General features: G+C 36.0%; 1 long non-coding RNA gene across 1 annotated transcript in view; it reads left to right on the top strand.

Annotated features, from left to right (window-relative positions):
- Nucleotides 1-1,478: 1,478 nt before the first annotated feature.
- The window catches only part of LOC137621174 (uncharacterized), a 99,528-nt gene continuing 91,110 nt past the window's right edge, over nucleotides 1,479-9,896 (top strand). Inside the window, exon 1 of the long non-coding RNA XR_011040156.1 lies at nucleotides 1,479-1,599. This is a non-coding gene — a long non-coding RNA (uncharacterized lncRNA). The remainder of the gene's footprint in view (nucleotides 1,600-9,896) is intronic.

The raw sequence follows: 9,896 nt of genomic DNA, 5'->3' as shown, positions 1-9,896 counted from the left end.
CCGGATTTGCATTTTTCGTCATTTTAAAGATAACCTTAGAACTATTCTACGGATTTTGATCAAATTTTCTCCACAGATAGATCTTAGGTCACTGACGACCCCATTAAATTTGGAGATGATCCGGATCCGGATTCTAAACCCGGATTTGCATTTTTCGCTATTTCAAAACAAATTGATGGATTTAGACGAGTTGGAAAAATAGCTTTGTTGTGGTCTTAGCACCTCCGATTAATCTTTTTCTTGAAGTAGGATAAATTTATTTGATCTAGTCTGCTTGAGAGTCGGAAATCTTTAAATATTTGCAAAAACTTATAGAGAGAGAGAGAGAGAGAGAGAGAGAGAGAGAGAGAGAGAGAGAGAGAGAGAGAGAGAGAGAGAGAGAGAGAGAGAAAGCTTCCTTAACGAGACAGCGTCGTTTTTTATACTAGATTTCATAAGGTACATATTTCATGTGGTTATGGTTCTATCTTCCTTAGTATTTGTGAATGTTATGTAGTTTGGGTCTTTTTCTGTGCAATATCAGTTGCAAATAGTGTTTCATTTAATTTTGAATTTAGCACACTGAAACCGCATTTAGGATATTTTTACCTATAATTTTATTATTCTTGAAATATAGAAATGTTTTATCTGTAGTTAATCTCTTACATATACGCACTTCCCTGTGCTAATCAAAACGTGTTTATAACGCCAGCAATCGTTGAGAATTAAAATAACTTGAATTAAGGAATAATAAATTGGTCATCTTATTATTATTGATATTTTTTTATATATATAGATAACGTTATTTTGAGTATCACTCTACACTCATCATAAATCTTATGTTTCGAAGAAGGGCAATATTATAGTAAGGTTAGTAAGACACAGGTTTTCTAAATGACGGGTTCTTTCATCTGACTCAATAATCTTTAATCGTTGATTTCTGGCGATACAATTTTAAAATTTATCATAGTAATACTCATTATATTGAATGTCGCTAGTAATTTTCTAATTGCTTGTGTGAATAGAAAATATCTTATTAATTTCTTTTAAAACACTGTCAGATGTCCTTAATAAGAATGTTTAACGAAAAAAATATGCCACTGAATTTTAAAAAGCAGAAATAGACATCTGAGGAAATTTCATTTCAAATATCAACCAAACATTTGTTAATGAACAAAACATTTGAGGTTAAGGTATGAAAAGGGAAGATAAGAGGACTTTCTGATTAGAAAACACGAAGAAAATAGAGACTTATATTCCTTGGGTTATTTCAACTAACATTTTCACACATTATTATTCAACTTTTATATTTTTAGATATAGACAAACATGTGTATCTTTAGAGATAACTTCTTATCACAGTTCGCGTCCCATTCTTTGAAAAATGTGGTAAGCTCGATACGCTTTTGAATGAAGATAATGTCTCTTTCCTGGGATTTATTTCCTATATTTAGATTATCATTCAAGTAGAAGCAATTGTTTTGATGCTTTTTTTTTTCCAGAGCGGATGGAAAGAAGACGACGACGACGAGGATGAGGAGCTGGAGGAATGATATTGTTTCGGAGGAATAAACTTAAAAAAAAATGGAAGCGAGCTGAACAACGTTAAATGAATCTTCAGGTAAGTTGCACTTTTAATTATAGACTAATAAGAAACTATCATAATTAAAAACTAACATTTAAAAAAATCGAGTATAAAAGGAGAACTTGGAAGTTGTCGTGGCCGATGTGGTAACGTCCCTGACTGGTGAACGCCAGACTGGGGTTTGAGTCCCGCTTAAACTCGTTAGTTTCTTTGGTCGCTAAGGATGGGGGTATGGGGAAGCCTATAGGTTTATCTGTTGAGTCATCAGCAGCCATTGTTTGACCCTCCTTGATCCTAGCTTGGGTGGAGAGGGTCCTTGGGCGTTGATCATATGCGTATATATAGTCAGTCTCTATGGCATTGTCATTTTTGATAGGGCAGTGTTACTATCCCTTGCCTTTACCATTCATGAGTGACCTTTAAACCTTTAAACTTGTCACAGAAAGGATACCAACACGAGAAATGGCAGATTAAGAAACTGAATGATCCGCGACTGAGAGATATTTGGAAGATATATGAAGAGGTGGAATGGAGGGCTGAGTGATCGTTTGAAGTGGAGAGAAGGTAGAATTATGTAAAGATGCGCGTGAGTGTATAGCACAAAATCAGAACATTTGCTTTTGCTAGGAAGATCCATATATAAGAATAAATCGGTAAAATTATGGATTAATTGTTAGCAAAGTTTAAATAATCGCAATTATCAATAATGCAAATTTTAAGATTCGGAATTTTTTATTTCAATTTAGGAGTGATGAAAGGAGCTTACTCTTCGTTATGTTTATAGGTTCATGCTCTGCTGTAAAACATATGAAGTACTCTTACTCAAAAGAATGATCGTAAAATGGATGTGGCATCAATGCACAAGTAAAAAAGATTTTACATATACAGCGCAAGTGAACCATTCTACTGCGATTTCAGTATTTTTGGATGTTTATAGTTGCTTGATAATGTTTTGCAAAAACATTAAGTTTAAAAATCATACTTTAGAAATGGAGCTTTGGGTACTAACTTAAAGGAGATAAAATGTACCCAAGCCATCCAATTAAATATCTGGGTAGTATTCAGTGTCCCAGAACACAGGTAGAAAAAGTTCTTTTCGGGATTCTTAGGAAAAATTATTTCTTTATCTTATTCCAGTACTGTATGTTTTGTGAATGATGTTTGTTAGCATATGAAATGCACTTATTCAAATTTTAATAGAGGTTAGGGGAATTTCCTTTGCATAAAGGAAAATGTGTTCCGTCGTTTTGTCTAATAAATGAATGAAATTCTACCTTCATATAGGGAGATTATGCTAATTAGAAGGAACACACTTCTCTTTGCTGCGACGTTGATTCTGCCTGTAAAGAGGGAGTAGAAAAGTTAGGAGTAGGGATACTAAATTAATAAATTATTTTGTTTCGGAAGTATGTGAATAATCGGTAAGATATGAGTAAATATATCGGCGAAGCTTCAAATGACAAGTTTCTGAGTAAGTTTCCCAAACGAAATCCTTGTACATAAGTCATGCTATGAATGTGGATGTCATGAGATTCGGGTAATTAAAGTTTGTGGCAGGCATAACAACTTCTATTTGTGTTCGATCTTCCGGAATCCAGACATGGATGCTTCTATCTTCGTTTGTTTTCTTACCATTATGACCAAGATATAGGATGATAGAAAGGCCTCTTTTTGTCTTTGTTGGTGATTTCAATGCTCACCATTGGGAGTGTTAAATTCTGTTTCTCCTACCCATCGCCGTGGCTTAAGAACTTTAGTCTTTGCCTTTGAATCAGGCTGTGAGTAAATCATAAGTGAAGCTACTCACAGGTCTGTTAACTGCTTGGTCCTTGTATACACCGACTCCCCTGGCATTATAACCAGAAAGATTGGTTCTCCAGTTGGGACATCTGATCATGCCTTGATTTCATTAGTAGTGAAGACTGGGTAGCCTGTCCCTGGTGTATCATACTCATTTAAGATTTATATATCTCAAACAGACTGGAATGGGATTTTGAGAGATATTTTGGGCTTGATATGGTTACAATTGTATAGTAGTGGTAATCCTGTTGTCCCTCTGAATGAGAATCTAGTCAACACAATTGGTAGGCGTATCCCTTCAAGTGTGCTAAGGTACCGAGTTGACTTGGGATAACTATACTTAGCTTAGAATCTAGTCAACACAATTGGTAGCCATATCCCTTCTCGTGCGCTAAGGTACCGAGGCTTCAATGAATCATGGTTCAGTGATGATTGTAGATGTGATTATTTGGAGAAGCAAGAGGCCTATCGTCTTTGGGAGGGTAACATCAGATTTGACTTGGAATAACTATACTCAGCTTAGAGCTTTTGCTCAGAGTTTATGCTTCAACAGAAAAGGAATAAAATTTAACCATAGAGGAAACCCTTTCTGGTACAGGAACATAAGTGGTAGACTACCCTTGAATCTGCACTCTTTGGTGTAGATGCAACAGTTCCCCCTTTATTTAAATCAGTCATTCACTGTCCAAAGGAAGCAGAGTAATGAGAAACTTGATCTTCCTCATTCCTGTCTTTCTTAAGCTAAACTAACTAGTTTAGCTTTTCGATCTCGTGAAATTAAAGCTCTCTTGATGGACCTTGATGCTTATGGAAGTGTAGACCAAATGGTATTTTTTTTTTTCATAAACACTGCAGATTTCTTAGCTCCAAAGTTATCTGTTATTTTGCACAAGTTAGCAAGTAGAGGAATTTTTAGCACTTGTTGGGGAATTGGTAACGTTACTCCACTAAATAAATGTGTTTGTGGTAGCTCAAGTCAACTGATTACTGTCATATTTCCGTAACTCCCATATCATCTAGAGTTTTTGGACGTCTTTTGGCAAACCGTCTTAATAGGTTTGCTGAAGGTAATCATTTGTTCCCGAGTTTTCAATTTGGTTTTTGTAAAGGCCTTGGAACATGGGATGCCCTTCTTACAGTCTTCAATGCTGTACAGAAATCCCCTGATTGTAGTAAGAAAATTCGTATGATTAGCGTTGATTTTAGTGCTGCCTTTGACTGTGTTAATCATGAGGCCCTTGTTTTCAAACTCAAACAGTTGGGAGTGGGTGGGTCATTTCTTAGCATTATTATTGAATTTCTATCCAATAGATCGCAGAGAGTTGTTGTTGATGGGCACCATAAGGAATATAGGAATATGATATCTGGTGTTTCTCAAGATAGTGTTCTTAGTCCATTACTTTTCATGCTATATACACATGACATATCGTTTGGCGTAGAAAGCAAGCATGTTGCAGATGCTGCTACACTCTGCTTCAATTCCATCTCCTGAATATAGATCTGTGATTGCTGAATCCCTTAATAGAGATATAGCTAATATTAGTGCATGGTGCAAATTCTGGGCAATAGGTTGACCATGGCCCCAGCCCCTGGTTGAAATACTACCACTATAGAGTTATGGAGTTCTTTGATTGGCCAGATACTACTACCTTGGATTCTTCTCTCTGGTTACGGTTCATTTTCCCTTAGCCTACACATACACCGAATAGTCTGGCCTATTCTTTACATATTCTCTTCTGTTCTCATACACCCCACAACACTGAAATTTCCAAACAATTCTTCTTAACCCAAGGAGTTACTGCACTATCATGTTCAGGGGCCACTTTCTTGTAAGTAAGGTTAGAAGAGAATCTTTAGCTATGGTAAGCAGCTTTTCTTGGAGAAGGACACTCCAAAATCAAACCATTGATCTCTAGTCTTGGGAAGTTCCATAACCTCTTCCACTGTCTTTGGTTAGAGTTCTCTTACTTGAGGGTTCACTCGGGCACACTATTCTGTATTTTTCTCTTCCTCTTATTTTGTTAGTTTTTATAGTTTATATAGGAGATATTTATTTTAATGTTACTTTTCTTAGAATATTTTATTTTTCCTGGTTTCCTTTCCTCACTGGGCTATTTTCCTTGATGGAGCCTCTGGGCTTATAGCATTCTGCTTTTCCAACTAAGGTTGTACCTTAGCAAGTAATAATAATAATAATAATAATAATAATAATAATAATAATAATAATAATAATAATGACGATGAAGTTAAATCCTAACAAAACTCAAAGTATGATTGTATGCATGTCAAGGGCAGTGGCTCCTCAATATCCTGATCTCAGCATTGATAATGATTCTTTAACTCGGTATGACTCTTTTAAAATTCTAGGTTTGATTCTCGACACCAAATTTACTTTTGAGAAACACATTAGGTCTTTGTCTATTTCAATTGCAAAAAAAAAAAAAAATGGCTTATAGAGAAAGTCTTTAAAGATTTTCGGTGATTAATCTATTCTGAAGAAGTGTTTTAATTCTTTCATTCTCCCTTGTTTCGAGTATTATTCTCCTGTCTGATCTTCAGCTGCTGAGTCTCATCTTGATTTGTTGGACAGGAGCTTACGGTGTATTGAACTTCTTATTCCTGATCTAGATATTAATCTTTGGCACCGTCGTTCAATTAGTTCGTTATGCATGTTGCATAAGATTTTTCATAATTCTGATCATCCTTTGCATTCGGATTTTCCTGGACAATTCCATCCTGTTTGTGAAACTAGACATATAGTTAATTCTAATAGTCAGGCCTTCTACATCATAAGGATCAATACTACACAGTATTCTAGAAGTTTTATCCCAGCTGTGACCAAGTCGTGGAATGATCTTCCTAATAGGGTAGTTGAGTCGATGGAACTTCAAAATTGCAAACTTGCAGCAAATGTTTTCAAGTTGAACAGGCTGACATAAGTCTTCTTGTAGTCTATTCATGAAATATCTGCTTTGATGTTGTTCCTGTTTTTAAAATATTTTATTTAGATTGTTCATTATTCTCAGATCATTTATTTAATTCCTTTTATCCTTTCCTCACTGAGCTATTTTACCCTGTTGGAGCCCTTGGGCTTATAGCATCTTCCTTTTTTCAACTAAGTTTGTAGCTTAGCTAATAATAATAATAATAATAATAATAATAATAATAATAATAATAATAATAATAATAAGAAGAAGTCATGTTCTCTCCATTATCCTGAATCAATTGCGGAAATTTCTTACTTATAAACTCAAGCAAGTATACTGATTGAAGGATCGACATGGAATTCTTTCTCCCTCGGTGGATTCTATAACAGATTCATTTAAAAGCTCTTGGGCTAAACTACTTCTCCTTTGTAACACGTTTGTAACAGGATACATTCAAGGATATAGGGAATAAGGAATTGTTAATGGCCACTTGATTTCTTGATTTCATTCCAGCGTAGGAGTTGATTACCTTTTGAGAATGAGTAAAAGGTAAATTATTATTATTATTATTATTATTATTATTATTATTATTATTATTATTATTATTAGCCAAGCTACAACCCTAGTTGGAAAAGCAAGATGCTATAAGCCCAAGGGCTCCAACAAGGAAAAATAGCCCAGCGAGGAATGGAAACAGGGATTCAAATAAACAATATAAGAAGTAATGAAGAATTAAAATAAAATTTTAAAATAAAATATTCTAAAAAACATTAACAACATTAAAACAGTTAATTCATATAACTATAAAAAGACTTATGTCATCCTGTTCAACTTAAAAACATTTTATGATTTTTTTTTTTTGACATTCCAGGTAATCGAATAAGCTTGATAATCGCAATCTTCCATATCTATCTGTTTATATCTTCGTGCTGATTCAGCGCTTAAATATTACTTAAGAGTTTAGGCAGGAACATAGATCCAGATTATTCATTGTAATTGTTACAAAAAGAACATGGTCACGGATAACTAGGACATTCAGTTGACTTTGTTCTGCTGATTTATTAAAATAGGTTTATATCATTACTAATGCTTACTCTTTTGGGCAACATGTATTAAGTCTTCTTATTTAATTCTCACATCAACCAACATCTTTGCGAAAAGTAAGTCGTAAACGTTATCGTTTAGAGAAAAATGTTTGAGCAATGGAATATGTTGGACAATATCACCAGATATATATTCATCTTTTACAGTCGTAATGAATGATTAAGTCCTCCATTTTATCGAATATGAGTATTAATTAAGTCAGATCCAACCTTTTATTTTGAAAATCTAATCTACATACGTTTGTTATATAAACCGCACTACCTTCCGAAACAAAACATAATTTCTCTTCATCTATTTCCCACTCGGTTTCACGGTTTGTAGTGATAAATGTATTTCCCCAACCAGGAAGGACCAAAAGAAGTCAAGAATTATAGCAGCTTTTTTAATTATGTTTGAAAAAAAATATGTCTTATGGCAACGTCTATCTATATCCCTGTAACATATCCATTCCAAACTAAATGAGCGTTCATCTTTTGGTAACAGAGTCTAGTAATTCGAGTCAGTTAAAACTCTTCATTTAGGATGATATTTTTCTATTTTCATATCAAACTGACGTCGGAACTTTAAAGGCCAACGACGATAGAAGGGAAATAACGAGAGGACGAATGAACTCTATAGGAACCCGGGAAATCTTCAAGACTCTAATATGAGCAAATACAAGAAATGGAGAAGGATTTTAATAAATGATCCTGGTACTCGCTGAACTGCTTTTGACTATGATCGTATTACAAAAGGACCTCCGTGTCTAACGCTGGATTCATATTGTAAAGAGGCCTCGTGGCAGACAATGGGATTTTTGTCCTTTGAGAGCGAGTCTCACCTGTTACAGTTCTTTGAGAGTCGATCCCTCGTTGAATAGTCGAATGATGATGGCTGGTCGAAAGAAGATCTGACATTTTAGTATATAAGATTAATCAAATAGCTTGAACTCTCTTAACAAGTATCCCAAACCAACTTGTCTATTTACTTACCATGAGCGTTCTTTCTGAGATCATCACACCCAAGGTCTAGACTCCTTGATGTGTTCTCTCGGAGATCATCACACCCAAGGTCTAGAGACCTTGATGTGTTCTCTCAGAGATCATCACACCCAAGGTCTATAGACCTTGATGTGTTCTCTCGGAGATCATCACACCCAAGGTCTATAGACCTTGGTGTGTTCTCTCAGAGATCATCACACCCAAGGTCTAGAGACCTTGATGTGTTCTCTCAGAGATCATCACACCTAAGGTCTATAGACCTTGATGTGTTCTCTCAGAGATCATCACACCCAAGGTCTATGGACCTTGATGTGTTTTCTCAGATCATCACAGCCAAGGTCTATAGACCTTGATGTGTTCTCTCAGAGATCATCACACCTAAGGTCTATGGACCTTGATGTGTTCTCTCAGAGATCATCACACCCAAGGTCTATAGACCTTGATGTGTTCTCTCAGAGATCATCACACCCAAGGTCTAGAGACCTTGATGTGTTCTCTCAGAGATCATCACACCTAAGGTCTATAGACCTTGATGTGTTCTCTCAGAGATCATCACACCCAAGGTCTATGGACCTTGATGTGTTTTCTCAGATCATCACAGCCAAGGTCTATAGACCTTGATGTGTTCTCAGAGATCATCACACCCAAGGCCTATAGACCTTGATGTGTTCTCAGAGATCATCACAATCAAGGCCTATAGACCTTGATGTGTTCTCTCAGAGATCATCACACCCAAGGTCTATGGACCTTGATGTGTTTTCTCAGATCATCACACCCAAGGTCTATAGACCTTGATGTGTTCTCTCAGAGATCATCACACCTAAGGTCTATAGACCTTGATGTGTTCTCTCAGAGATCATCACACCCAAGGTCTATGGACCTTGATGTGTTTTCTCAGATCATCACAGCCAAGGTCTATAGACCTTGATGTGTTCTCAGAGATCATCACACCCAAGGCCTATAGACCTTGATGTGTTCTCAGAGATCATCACAATCAAGGCCTATAGACCTTGATGTGTTCTCTCAGAGATCATCACACCCAAGGTCTATGGACCTTGATGTGTTTTCTCAGATCATCACAGCCAAGGTCTATAGACCTTGATGTGTTCTCAGAGATCATCACACCCAAGGCCTATAGACCTTGATGTGTTCTCAGAGATCATCACACTCAAGGCCTATAGACCTTGATGTGTTTTCTCAGAGATCATCACACCCAAAGTCTATAGACCTTGATGTGTTCTCAGAGATCATCACACCCAAAGTCTATAGACCTTGATGTGTTCTCAGAGATCATCACACCCAAGGTCTAGAGACCTTGATGTGTTCTCAGAGATCATCACACCCAATATCTATGGACCTTGATGTGTTTTCTCAGAGATCATCACACCCAAAGTCTATAGACCTTGATGTGTTCTCAGAGATCATCACACCCAATGTCTATAGACCTTAATCACCCATTTATCATCAATTGAGTAAATCTATATTTTTCACTATGTTTATGGTACTTCCTTTCGTTAAAAAA

Source organism: Palaemon carinicauda, chromosome 27 (assembly GCF_036898095.1).
Source record: "Palaemon carinicauda isolate YSFRI2023 chromosome 27, ASM3689809v2, whole genome shotgun sequence".
NCBI classification, from domain to species: domain Eukaryota; kingdom Metazoa; phylum Arthropoda; class Malacostraca; order Decapoda; family Palaemonidae; genus Palaemon; species Palaemon carinicauda.
Note: the sequence above shows the minus strand (reverse complement) of the source record. Positions and strands in the feature narration are given on the sequence as shown.